The sequence below is a fragment of the Dendrobates tinctorius genome, unplaced genomic scaffold (assembly GCF_039654945.1).
Source record: "Dendrobates tinctorius isolate UK_male_01 unplaced genomic scaffold, ASM3965494v1 ptg000035l, whole genome shotgun sequence".
NCBI classification, from domain to species: domain Eukaryota; kingdom Metazoa; phylum Chordata; class Amphibia; order Anura; family Dendrobatidae; genus Dendrobates; species Dendrobates tinctorius.
Genome location: NW_027361703.1, coordinates 20,197,927 through 20,212,500, shown reverse-complemented (window position 1 = coordinate 20,212,500; position 14,574 = coordinate 20,197,927).

Below are 14,574 nucleotides of genomic sequence, written 5' to 3'. Positions count from 1 at the left end.
GCTATGCATTTTTGCACTAATACAGGAGTTGTAATATTATACTATAAATAACATGACTAAAATCAGAAAGAACCACAAATCGACCAGAAAGTCCCAGATAAAAATAATAAATTTTATTAACATAATAGAAATATAATAGAGAAAGGCATCGTTGTTAAAAAAAATTTTTGTGTATGCTAAAAAATTGGGGCAATACACTCCTGATACAGAGGCATACCAGTACAATGAATGGTACTAAAAAATAGTAACCTACAACTGTGCAGTGACTTTTGAAAATATATAAACAACATCAATGTGAATTATACATTAATAATGTGCATAACTAACTACTATTATACAGTGACTTAAAAATATAAAAATTAAAATAGCAGCAAGGTGAAACATACATTAATAATGTGCATAAAAATATATAGCATTTATAGGTTTAATGTGCAAAAATAAAATGCAGTGCAATTTCAAAAAGCACCAGTAGGTGTCAATATAAGATATACCACGGTATAGATTTAACCTATTACTTAGACACCCAAGGGGTGTAATAGTATATAGACCAGGAAAACAATAGTAATAAAGGTACAGCTGTAAAATAGAGGTTAATAGTGACTCACAGTATGTATAGCTCCTGATCTCCTGGATAGACGCCCACCCCAATGCGTGTTTCGGCACGTAGCCTTCGATAGAGATGAACGAACCTTTCAAGGCTCGGTTCGGATCTGCCGAACAGGTCGCCGAACAGTTCGACCAACGTACTTGAACCCCATTGTATTCAATGAGAGACCAAACCAAACCCATAGATAACACCTTAAGGGGTGACATAAAGCATCCCGTATGGCTTAAATTAGGGGCAGAGACCATGAAAAGTGGCATAAATTGACCCACAATAGAAATTTGCAAATGGCATATTCATAGTCAGTTAAGGGCCATGCGTGAGGTATCAGGGCCTGGCCCAGCATTTACAGCTTGGAATTGAAGTTTCAATGAGGAATTGGTAGTTAAGGGAGCGGTGTAAGCCTTCTTAGTTGGGAGACCTCATACCTCATGAAGCAACTCCAATTTTGTTTTATTCCTGCCACACTTAGATGGCACAAACATCAGTGTCATAGACTACTATTGATAGAGATATGTAAGAATAGTAACACAGCTGACTGATCAGTTGACCCCCAGTAGAACCTGTTATAATTGCAAACAAGCAGTCAGCCATGGGCCATACATGAGGTGTCAGAGTCTGGCCCAGCATTTACCACTAAGTTTTAATGAGGACCTAGTTGTTAAGTGAGTGGTGTAAGCATTCCTAGCTGGGAGACTTCACACCTCATGCAACGCCTCCATTTTTTTAAATTTTTTATTCCAGCCACATGTAGGTGGCACAAACATCAGTTTTATAGACTACTATTAGTAAAAAAATGTAAGAATAGTAACACAGGTTGTTCACTGATCAATTGACCCACTGTAGAACCTGTTATAATGGCACATAAGCAGTCAGCTATGGCCCATGCATGAGGTACCAGGGTCTGGCCCAGCATTTACAGCTTGGAATTGAGGTTTTAATGAGGACCTGGTGGTTAACATAGCTGTGTAAGGCTTCTTAACAGTGAGGCCTCACAACTCATGCAACACCTCCAATTTTTTTTTTATTCCAGCCACACTCCGATGGCACAAACATCAGTTTCATACAGTAATATTGGTAGAAAAATGTAAGAAAAGTAACACATGTAGTTGACTGAAAGTAAGTGCAGGCCTGCTTGTCTCGGAGACCTACTTACACGGGCAACCCACCAGATGGAGATCGAACTTGGAATCTCAATATTTCAAAAAACATAATTGTCATACAGCACAAAAGTAGCATCAATTTTCACAGAGTAGAAACAGTACAATAGGCCTCTGACACACCTTCTACTACAGGCAACCCACCAGATGGAGACCCAACTAGGAGCATCCACATTTCAAAAAATAATTTTCACACCCCAGTAAAGTGGCATCAATATCCACAGAGTAGGAATAGTGTAATAGGCTTCTGACACATATACTACAGGCAACCCATCAGATGGAGACTCAGCTTTGAGTCTCCATATTTCAAAAAATTTTTTGTGACATCAAAAGCAGGAGCAACAGCAGGCACAGAAGACAACACAAAAATGGCGCACACTACAATAACGCAAGATCAATACATGACACTAAAAGCGACACCATCGCCAAGTCTACCCAATCTGCAGTTGGGGTGCAAAAGTCAATGGAGAGCCATAACTTGCTCATTTTAATGAAAGTTAGGTGGTCTACACTTTGAGGAGACAGCCAGATGCATTTTTCCATCAGTACACCACAAGCAGCACTGAAGACACGTTCTGAGAGGATGCTGGCTCTCGGGCATGACAAAACCTCCAAGGTGTGACAGGCAAGCTCAGGCCACTCTTCCATTTTTGAAGATCAAAATGTAAAAGGGATCAAAGCTCCAGATACTCCTGCACCATCCTCTCCAGTCGTTCACAATGTTACAGATTTGTACTCTCTTCTGCTGGTGCACAGGCTGGTCTAAAAAATGTGTTAAACGACTCACAGAAATTGCTTATACTACTTACACTGCTGTTGCTGCTAATGTTTTGACGATGCTGCCTTGAAGTTCCCGAGGTTGGATGTCTACAACTGGGATGCATAGTGTGTGCCTCACTGCTGTCTTGGGAAAGACCACTCTTAAGATTGTCTACAAGCGTAATTCAGTAATCTTGCAAGCGCGCTTCCCTTTCCAAGGGGGGAAGCATTTGGCTAAATTTACTCACGTACCATGTATCTAACTTAGTGGCAACCCAGTAGTCAGCCACTATGGGTGGCACGGTGGCACAGTGATTAGCATTGCAGCCTTACAGCGCTGGGGTCCTAAGTTCAAATCCCACGAAGGCCAACAAGGAGTTTGTATGTTCTCCCCGTGTTTGCGTGGGTTTCCTCCAGGTGTGTAAATGACCGGAATAGTGATGCTGATGATGGCATCACCAGCACTAACCATCTTAGTAGTCATTTCAAAACTGTAGAGAAGGATGCAGAATGCTTTTACCTGCAAGCGTAATTTGAAACACGTCCAGACTGTGCTGGCCCAGGCAATGCAAAAGGACATAATGCACTAAGGCTTGTGACTGCTGCAACATGTGCAGAATGGAATTTCACCATGTCAGAACATCGCTAATTAAACAGTTAACAGGTAGGCCAAAAGACCTCTGTAGCGATGCAAGTCGATGACCTGCGGGGTGCGATCATGGGAAGTGAGAACACAGCTACCATGCTTTCCGCAGCAGCACATCCAAGCTGGTATGGTGGGATAGAAATTGATGTACTACCAGGTCAAGGACGTGAGCCATGCTAGGCACATGTGTGAGATTTCCACAGTGTAGGGTTGCCACCAGGTTTGCACCATTATCATACACGGCCTTCCCTGGCTCCAGGTTTGGTCTCGGCCTGGATACCTGTCCACAACTCTTGAGCTGTGTGATAGTGATCTCCAAGTGATATTAATTAAAACACTGATTGCAGTGAGCCATGGATGCACAGTACAGAGGTGGGGGAGATTCTTTCTGCACTGTTGGAACGTGTGGCTGAGTAAGGGACGGGGTTGAGGGCACAGGTGGAGCCCCTAGAGGAGGTGGAGGAGGCAGAAGCAGTAGAGGAAGTGTTAGATGCAGAAGTTTGTCCCACAAGTCTTAGGGTTTCAAAGACTTGGGAGCAGGACCTTGACCACCTGACCCCACAGCCACCAGTCACCCAGTACCCAGTCATTGACATGTAACACCCATGCCCATGTTTGCTCATCCAGTTATCAGTGGTGAAATGCACATTGGCCGACATAGATTTTTTTCAGGAAACAGGTGATATTGTCAGCAACATGCTGTTGTAGCGCAGGCACATCTTTCTTTGAGAAGTAATGGCGACTGGGCAACTGATACAGAGGGTCTGCCACGGCCATTAACTTTCAGAAACTGTCTGTATCCACCAGGTGGAAAGTCAGCATTTCCTTGGCCAACAGATTGGAGGTGGGGAAGTTCAAGCTCGTAGCTTTGCCATGTGTAGGATGAAACATTCTTTTACAAGACCACAACTTCGGGACTGAGATCTGGCTGCTGTGCTGACAGAGGGCGGAATATGGAGAACAAGACAAACTGCTGGACTGTGAGTGAGGTGCAGGTGAAGATATTATGGTGGACTGACAAAGATGTGTTGTGCTAGGTGACACAAAAGCAGCAGTCATGTCTACTTCAATAACAGCTGACCGGCTATCACTCACCCCAGCTGTGGTGGGTAAAAAAATTAAAAAAAATTGTAGTTTTTGCGGCTGGATACCTGTGTGTGAACACTTGGAATGGTGACAGATGAAGAAGAAGCAGCATATGGGTTTGACAGGATGACCCATGGATGGCGAGGTCCACTAGCGTAGTCAAATTCCCACATTAAGGCATGTTTATCATGTATGTGCATGTTCATGCATGTAGTTGTCAAATTATTGTAATTTTGCCTCTGCTGAGTTTTTTTTTGCAAATTTGACAGATAATGTGCGTTGGGTCATCCTTTGCATTCTCAAAAAATGCACATGCTAGGTAAATCTGGCTGCCCCTGCGAACTGCACACTTCGACCAGTACTGGCCACAGTCAGAGTTGGGGTTGAGGATGCAGTGCTTGTCGTGGCTGCGTCACTTCGTGTCTGTGTGGGTAGCCACAACGTAACCTCCTCTTCTTCCTCCTCCTCCACCTCCTCTGCTCAGCTACTCATGTGCGTACCTCTGGGTTCACACCAAGTGGGATCTTCAACTTTATCATCATCCTCTCTGTTCTCACACTCCTCACCCTAATAGTCACCCTCCTCCTCTTCATGCCCTGACACAACAGTACAGTCCTCGTGTGGCTCTGGTATCTGAGTCTCATCAGGATCACCTCCACCCTTGGTGGTTAACGTCTGGTGACGAGGATCTAGATTCTGCTCAGACCCTACTTTGTCCATCTTTGGATCCAACATAAAAAAATTTGGGGCATCGGTGCAATTGCTTTCCTCCTCTGGATCCTGTGATTCTTCTGAGCAGACCTCTTATGCTCATGGAATACAATGTGTGAACAACTCCAGATTGGCCCATTTGAGGTTCCTGTTGTGAATTCACTTTCTCGTCTGCCTATGGTTGCTGGTGAGGGTGGTGGAGCTGGTTGTATTAACAGAGGAGTCGTGAGTTGTCTTTCCGGGCTCCCTCTGGTGGTTGTAGGAGGTAATGAAGCTGATCTAATTAACAGAGACCTGCCACCTGATAATGAGGACGACGATTGGACATCTGGAGTCTCTGACTGGATTTAAGACAGCCGACTTCCTCTATCCCTGCTGGTGATTTTCCTGCCTCCTGAGGTCTTAGTTTCCAGTTCAGTCCCTGCATTCTCAAGCTAAGTATTCTTTACTATTGTTCACATTTGATTTGGTTTTTTCTATTCAGTTTTGTGTGGTCAGCCAGCCCCGCCTGGGGCTGTGCTGAATTTCCATTCTTATTTTACTGTTTGTGCCAGTTTGCTTTTTGTCCCTTATTAGATTGGCCTCTTTTTGCTCTGTTTTCAGAATATGCCAGAGTGCTAATATAGTGGGTGAAGTCTAGTGACTTCAGGGTTTTTTTTTTGCTATCAGAAGTGTTGGACATTTTTGCAGGGTTTTTTGGCGTGATTGCAGACAGTATCTTTCCTTTCCTGTCCTTTCTAGTTAGCGTGGGCCCCATCGTTTGCTCAGCCTATTTTCCTACCTGTGTTTGTGTTTTCATCTTGTCTCACCGACAATATATGTTTGGGGGCTATCTATTCCTTTGGGGTCTGCTCTGGGGCAGTTTAGATTTCCCCTTTTCTTGCTTTAGGCTTATTTAGTCCTCTGGCTGTGTCGAGGCGTCTAGAATCATCATAGGTACGCTCCACGGCTACTGCTAGTTGTGTGGATAGGATCAGGGGTCTGCAATCCGCTTAGTTACCAACCTCTCTGGTTTTCTGTGGCTTAGCTTGGTCTTGTTTTCCTCCTCGGTGACCATTGTACTGTGTGTGATGTTATGGTGGAGGAAGAGGAGGAGAGGCCACTTGATGCATCACTTGCCATCCACTGGAGTACATGCTATTTCTGAGTCTCATCTATAAGGCGTACCGCTGTGCGGCTGCCAAAGAAAGGGAGTCGAGTAGACTGGCCAGTAACTGATGTTGTCAGTGGTCTTTGGATAGGATGGTGTTTGTTCAGTTGAGCTTTCATTCACATTAACACCTAACCCACGTGCACTTCGAACACCACACCTATTCCCTCTTCCTCCACGACCTCGCTTTTTTCCCACTCATGTTGTAAGTAGCCTTCCCCTCTTCCCTGTCACTAAATTATCAATCACAATTTATTTTCTTAGATAGTGTGCCTGAACAACACTGTTATGGCTAATGATTTTTACAAGGAAATCTGGCATTCTGATTTGCCACTGAAATATAGTTTTAGCACAAACAATTTGGAGTAGCTAATTGGGCTTTGTGTCTGCAACAGTATAGTAGGCCTAACAATTTTTAAGTGACAATCTGGCCTTCTGATTTGTCACTCAAGCACAGTTTTAGCACAAACGATTTGAAGTAGCTAATTGGGCTCAGTGGCTGCAACACTATATTAGATCTAACCATTTTTAAGTAGAAATCTGGCATTCTGATCTGACACTGAAGCACAGTTTTAGCACAAATGATTTGGAGTAGCTAATTGGGCCTTGTGGCTGCAACAGTATATTAGGGCTAACAATTTTTAAGTGGAAATCTGGCCTTCTGTTTTGCCACCAACGCACAGTTTTAGCACAAACGATTTGGAGTAGCTAATTGGGCCTCGTGGCTGCACCACTATAGTAGGCCTAATGATTTTTACATGGAAATATTGCCTTCTGATTTGCCACTATAATACAGTTTTAGCACAGACGATTTGAAGTAGCTAATTGAGCCTTGTGGCTATGCCACTATATTAGGCCTAACAATTTTTAAGTGGAAATCTGGCCTTTTGATTTGCCACTGAAACACAGTTTCAGCACAAATGATTTGGAGTAGCTAATTGGGCCTCATGACTGTAACAGTATATTAGGCCTAAACATTTTAAGTGGAAATATGGCCATCTGATTTTCCACTGAAGCACAGTTTTAGCACAAACAATTTGGAGTAGCTAATTGGGCTCAGTGGCTGCAACACTGTAGTATGCCTAACAATTTTTAAGTGAAAATCTGGCCTTGTGATTTGATACTGAAACACAGTTTTAGCACAAACAATTTGGAGTAGCTAATTGGGGCTCATGGTTGCACCACTTTATTACACCTAACAATTTTTAAGTGGAAATCTGGCCTTCTAATTTGCCACTGAAACACAGTTTTAGCACAAACAATTTGGAGTAGCAAATGGGGCTTCCAAAGACTGCCACACAGTTTTTGCACATCTACTTCGATGCTTGAAGATTGATTTCACACAGGACAGGATCATATCTAATTAATTGACAATTTCACTTTCAGCAGCACCTGCACTAGTGCAGGAGCGACCTCTCTGCACTGTGACACTGAATAAAGGGTGCCAGTAGAATAAGATGTCCACTTTTTATATGGCGAGGGACATGACTTCATGAACCAATCACAGAAGACCTTGTTTCATGACGTTGTGGATGGTTTCTGCACTTTGATTGGTTGCCGGAATCAACACACATAAAGTTAAGTGAAAAAAAATGAAAAAAATACGCGCCGCTCCTGTAATTTCTTCAGACACTCCTTTCTCCTCTCCATACCTCCTCCCTTCATCAAAAATGTCTTCCCATCTCCCTCGCTCATCACACAGCACCACTATCATAGCCAAAGTAATAACAAAAGCATTCATGGAAAAGTGATGATTTATTGAACTGTGATCGACTTTTGCCAACTTTGAGTAAAAATGCTCGTTAAAGCGAACACGAATCCTAATGTGCTATATTCGTGCCAAATTTGAGATTGGACATTTTCCGAATATGTTCGCTCATCTCTAGTCACCATATTCTAAATGCCATAACATTTTTCCTGTCCATGAATTGCTGTGAGGTCTTGTTTTTTTTTATCCAGGAAGTGGAGACATGTTCAGTAGTACCTGTTGTGGAAATATACAACACCCATCAACACTCACAATTTATTCAGTTTATGAGCCCCAGGCATCACTTTCTCTAAATTGCACAGCATATTGTGCTGTGTAAGTCACCTACAAGTAAAGATTATATTGTAGAACTGTAAAAAATCCCTTGTGTAATGGTACCTATAGTTTTACAATATGTCAGAGCAGGAAAAAGTCTGTGTCTGCAGTACAGTGACAGAATGCACACAATGCACCTGCATAGGGTTATCAGGTCTCATGGGCAGTTTTGCTAAAAACTGTAGGAAGACTATCCCAAGTGAACAGAGCATTTCTGATGTAGCATTATTTAAAGAGGTTCCGTGTTTTATAACAGCCTGGCATTTTTATCATTGAGAACTGTAAGCATTTTTTATTTTGATTATTTGTAGTGGTGAGCGTGCACTAAAAAGCTTGTGTATTCGTTACTTGAATCGATCAAATTGCAATGCTCGACCCCAGTAACAAGTATAATAGAAGTCAATGGGAAACTCAAGCATTTTTCCAGCTGCCACTCCCTCCCCTGAAGGTCAGGAGGGGATCTAAAAATTGCTGAAAATGATGGAAACAGCATTGAAGTGGCATTGGAACAGCATGGGGTAAACCCCTGGAATCATCTCTGAATCCCAGGTCTCTGCTGGTAACAATGTTTTCAAACTATTACGCCACTTTCACGGACTGACAAAACATACAAAACTGCACTTAAAATTGGTTTGACTGGAAAATTGTTAATACATTTTCTTTCCAGGATATTGAATTGTATATAAGGCAAAATAAATAAGAGAAAAAAAAATGCTCGTCCACATCGTTGGCTAAGTTCACACGCAGTGTTTTTGCATGTTTGCATTGCTTTCAATGGTGAAAAAAGCATTCCACATAAGATGTAGTTTTATCATTTTAATACTTTATCTGGCCATGTGGTGTGTGAGACATTAAAAGTCTTTTTTTTTCTCGGCAGGCCATCAGCCGGCCATCACTATTTGTAGGGGCCATCAAGGGTCCCTTTCTATTGTTAGAGGGCCAGCAGGTTTTTTTTTGGTAAAGCACATAATTCTGCTGTTTAATGTAAATAGAGTGATGGCTACAAATAAAATAGCTCAGTAGTTACAGTAAAATGTGGTGGAGGTTCAAAGACATTTTGGAGTTCTTTTGCTGCCAGTGGCCCTGGGTGCCTTGAAATGGGAAGATTCCCAAAGGATTTTGGGTCACAATGCAGTGCGGTCATGGGTCTTCCAGCACGACAATGACCCCAAACAAACTTCAAGAACCACCCAGAAATAGATGGAAGCAAAGCACTGGAGAGATTAAAAGTGATGATTCCAGCTCCAGTAGTGTAAAGTCTCCCATCACTACCTCTTATATACAGATGCTACAGAGACACTGTGAATTGACACATTAAATCATTCAATTTTACCTGCTTTGATGAATTTCTGAGTACAGAACAGCATAAGAAACATGAATTGGTCAATGAGTGCATGATAAAAACTTGCAGCAAGGCTTATAATAAGGCAATAATCCCTGACTGGATTCCTGTCATACGCTATTCCTACTGCCACACCTCACTGTTGACAAATTGCAGATAAGAGAGGTATTATAGTAAAATATAGAAAAGATTTGAATCTGCCCTGATTTTTTTTCTTGTACATGGCAGCAAAAAACTGTGGAGTAATGCAGGTAACACTGACAGCTTTGATGAACTTCTGAGTACAGATGACCGTAAAAAACATGAATTGGTCAATAAGTGCATGGAAAAAAACAGCAGCAAGGCTTACAGTTTATAAGGCAATAGTCTCTGGCTACATGCCTGTCTTACACTATTCATACTGCCACATGTCATCGTTGATGAATTGCAGATAAGAGCGGTATTATTATGGCAGAATAGAATTTATTTGAATTAGCCCTGAAAAAAGTGATTAGTTTAATGTAGCAGCATCAATATTACTAAGGAGTGGGTGTCCTACACTGGTAAGAACTATGTACTAAGTGCAAGGGATACCAAAAATTAGAAGGAGGCACTCCAATACCCCTTTGAAGAGAAGTAGTGGAGGGCCTCTGAATACATTTTTTATTAAGGTGTTGTTATCCTAGACTGGTCATGCCCTTGCACTAAGTGTATGGGCTGAAAAACATTTACCCCTTGGGGGTATACATATATAGATATATAAAAGAATATTTGAGGTAGGTCTCTAAAAATTGTTAATGCGGGCATCATAACCACTAGAGTTGAGCGACTTTTGGTTTTTTAGGGTCGCGTTTCGTTTCGTGAAACCCGACTTTTCCAAAAGTCGGGTCGAGCAAGATCGTCCGATTATAGGGAAAAGTCGGGGTCATCCCGAAACACGAAACCCAATGTAAGTCAATGGGGAATAAAAGTCGGCAGTGAGAGGAGGACAGGAAACACACCAACAGTGCCCATTTGAATGCCAAAAGCATCAATTCTTCTTACTTAAGCTTGTCAACCTTAATTAACTTCATAATATAAGTTACGCACTGAAAAATGGGTGTTATTTGGCTAAAGTTGTGGGGGGGGAGGGCTGGCTGCAGGTTTTCAGGTGCCCTGGGCGAAAGAGCGCCCCTTTAACACATACCACAACTCATCATGCTCCGATACGGCAGATAAATAGCGGTATAGTACAATGAAAAATACCTCACTTTTTACATCTCATGACGAGGCCCATCTATTTCTCCATACAGAATCATTGGTCCCATATAATGTTTGAAACAGTATATGATGAGCTCCACATAATGCTACAGTATATGTTGGTCCCCATGGATGAAGCTCCACTGTCTTATGGGCCCAAATAATGCTCCAAACATAATGGGCCCCATTTCTAATGCTCTAGTGTATAATGGGCCCTGTAAATGCTGCTCCAGTGTCTGATGTCCACCTTTGGAATGTTCCAGTGTATGGTGGGCCCCATCTATCATTCTCCAGAGTATAGTGCTCCCCAAAAATTGCTGTCCCAACATTGAAAACAATCAAATAAGTCTCCTCGCTAGGGAATCCCTGTACTTGTCTGGACAGGTGCTGTAGCTTGCTTAACAGCTCGCCAGCCGTTCTCACGCCCAGTATGGATTGCACGTGATTGCACAAAGGTTAGAAAGGGTACCGTATCCCTGGATAACATGTATGGATAGCGTACACATTCAAAATATATGTCTATACAGCATGAGGCAGGCTCAGACGGTGTTAGGCCCAGTATGGATTGCACGTGATTGCACAAAGGTTAGAAAGGGTACCGTATCCCTGGATAACATGTATGGATAGCGTACACATTCAAAATATATGTCTATACAGCATGAGGCAGGCTCAGACGGTGTTAGGCCCAGTATGGATTGCATGTCATTGCACAAAGGTTAGAAAGGGTACCGTATCCCCAGATAACATGTATGGATAGCATACACATTCAAAATATATGTCTATACAGCATGAGGCAGGCTCAGACGGTGTTAGGCCCAGTATGGATTGCACGTCATTGCACAAAGGTTAGAAAGGGTACCGTATTCCCGGATAACATGTATGGATAGCGTACACATTCAAAATATATGTCTATACAGCATGAGGCAGGCTCAGACGGTGTTAGGCCCAGTATGGATTGCACGTCATTGCACAAAGGTTAGAAAGGGTACCGTATCCCCGGATAACATGTATGGATAGCGTACACATTCAAAATATATGTCTCAGGAGGCAGGCTCAGACGGTGTCAGGCACAGTATGGATTTGACGGCCCAGATTACACAGCGGAGGAGCAGGGAGAGGTAAAGATTGCAAATGCTGGGGCCCTGCCCAAGCAAGGGGGGCCCACTCGTGGGCGTCGGTACTGGCACTGGGCCCCTCATAGTACAGCGGTGTGTCTGACGGTGGGTGTGCACCACCGCCGTCAGAGACACTTGATTGCACTATGAGGGACCCTGTGCCAGTGCCTGCGCCCAAGAGTCGGCCTACCCACCTGTCCAGGGCAACGGCACTCGCACGGTGTCGTGCGCTAGGTGGTGACCCCGGCCATGGGGGGGAGGCAGCACAGTTAGGGAGTTTTAGAAAGTGGCATATGTTGATGTTGGACATTCAGCTGATGCAAAAGGCGAAATAGGTGAAGTACCAGGAAGAGGTGGACCAAAGCAAGCCATTTTTCTGTCACCCTATGTGTCATCAGGGGAAGGTGGGACAAAATCCTTGGAAACCCATGCGTGGTTCATTTTAATGAAGGTTAGATCATCCACATTTTGGGTTGACAGACGGGTCCTTTTTTCTGTAAGGATTGATCCAGCTGCACTGAAGACTCTTTCCGATAGCACACTTGCAGCTGGGCAAGCGAACTCCTGTAAGGCATATTGGGCCAATTCAGGCCAGGTGTCCAGTTTAGCGGCCCAATAGTCAAAGGGGAATGACCTGTATGGGAGAACATCGATATGGGAGGAAAAGTAGTTTGTAACCATAGTTGACAACTGCTGTCTCCTGTCACTTTCCATCGATGCAGTATTACCAGTTGTGTGAGCGGTATTTGAAAAATCAGTCCACAACATTGTCATGAAACCCCTGTCTCCAACGCCACTTCTGCTGTGTGCACCACGAACACCTCTGCCAAGCTGCCCCCGGCCCGTACGGCTCGTGTGAGAACCATCACCGCTGCTGTGTGCTGGGAATGCCTCAAGCAACCGATTTACCAGAGTTGCTTGTTTATTAGCCAATATTAAGTCAAGGTTCTCCTGTGGCATGATGTTTTGTAATTTGCCTTTATAGCGTGGATCCAGGATGCTGGCCAACCAGTAGTCGTCATCGTTCATCATTTTGGCAATGCGGGGGTCCCTTTTTAGGATCCGCAAGGCATAATCTGACATGTGGGCCAATGTTCCCGGTGTCAATGATGCACTGCGAGTGCTGGGTGGAGGAGCACTTTCTGGCAAATCCACATCCCTCCAGTCACGCACAAACCCTGTACCAGACCTTGCCACGCCAACATTTTCACTTGCCCCACGAGATGCATCCTCCTCCCCTAAGTAATCATCCCCATCATCCTCCTCCTCCTCCTCCTCTTCTTCCTCCACTTCGTCCAGGAGAGGTCCCTGAGCAGACAATGGCTGAATGTCATCAAGGATTCCCTCCTCCTCTTCCTCCTCATCAACATTGGCTGCAGACGCCTGCTCCTTAAGGTGCGTCAAAGTTTGCATGAGCAGATGCATAAGTGGGATGCTCATGCTTAGGATGGGGTCGTCTGCGCTTACCAGCCGTGTGCATTCCTCAAAACACTGAAGGACTTTACAAAGGTCTTTCAGCTTCGACCACTGCACGCCTGTCAACTCCATGTCTGCTCTCAAAGTGCCTGGCCGTGTATCCTCCCACAAATGCATTATGGCCTGCCTCTGCTCGCACAGCCGCTCCACCATGTGCAGGGTGGAGTTCCACCTTGTTGCAATGTCGATAATGAGGCGGTGGTTGGGAAGGTGGAGCAATCGCTGCAGCTTCTGCATACGAACGGAGTGTACAGGCGACCGGCGGATGTGCGCGCACAGTCTTCGCACCTTCTGGAGCAGGGCTGTTAACTCCGGATAATTTTTGAGGAAGCACTGCACCACCAGGTTCAATGTGTGAGCCAAGCAAGGTATGTGGCTGAGTTTTGAAAGGGCTATGGCTGCCACAAAATTACGGCCGTTATCACTAACTACCTTGCCTGCCTCAAGATGTACACTGCCCAGCCATGACTCAGTTTGTCGCTTCAAGTACTCGGCCAGCACCTCGGCGGTGTGTCTGTCGCCCAAGCACATCATCTGCAACACAGCCTGCTGACGCTTTCCACTAGCTGCTCGATAGGGGGACACATCGTGTGCAACAGTGGCAGCTGCAGATGGAGTGCTCGTACGACTGCGCTCTGTGGACGAGCTTTCGCTTCTGGAGGAGGAGGAGGAGGAAGAGGAGGGTCGAACGCCTACAGCCAACTGTTTCCTATACCGTGGGCTAGGCAGCACTGTCCCACCACCGCTGTCCCCTGTGGACCCTGCATCCACCACATTAACCCAGTGCGCAGTGATGGACACGTAACGGCCCTGGCCATGCCGACTGGACCATGCATCAGATGTGAGGTGCACCTTTCCGCTCACTGACTGCTTGAGTGCATGGACAATGCGGTCTTTCACATGATGGTGGAGGGCTGGGATGGCTTTGCGAGAGAAGAAGTGGCGACTGGGTAGGTCATAGCGTGGTACTGCATTGGCCATGAGTTCGCGGAAAGCTGTGCTTTCCACCAACCGAAAGGGCATCATCTCAAACGAGATTAGTTTGGCAATGTGGGCGTTCAAACCCAGTGTACGCGGATGAGAGACTGAGTACTTTCTTGACCTACTCATAGTGTCTGGGAGGGTGAGCTGGACTTGAGAGCTGCATATGGTGGAAGTAGCGGTGGACAGGGCGGACTGAGAGAGGGTTGATGATGGTGATGGAGTTGGTGTTCTTTCTGATGG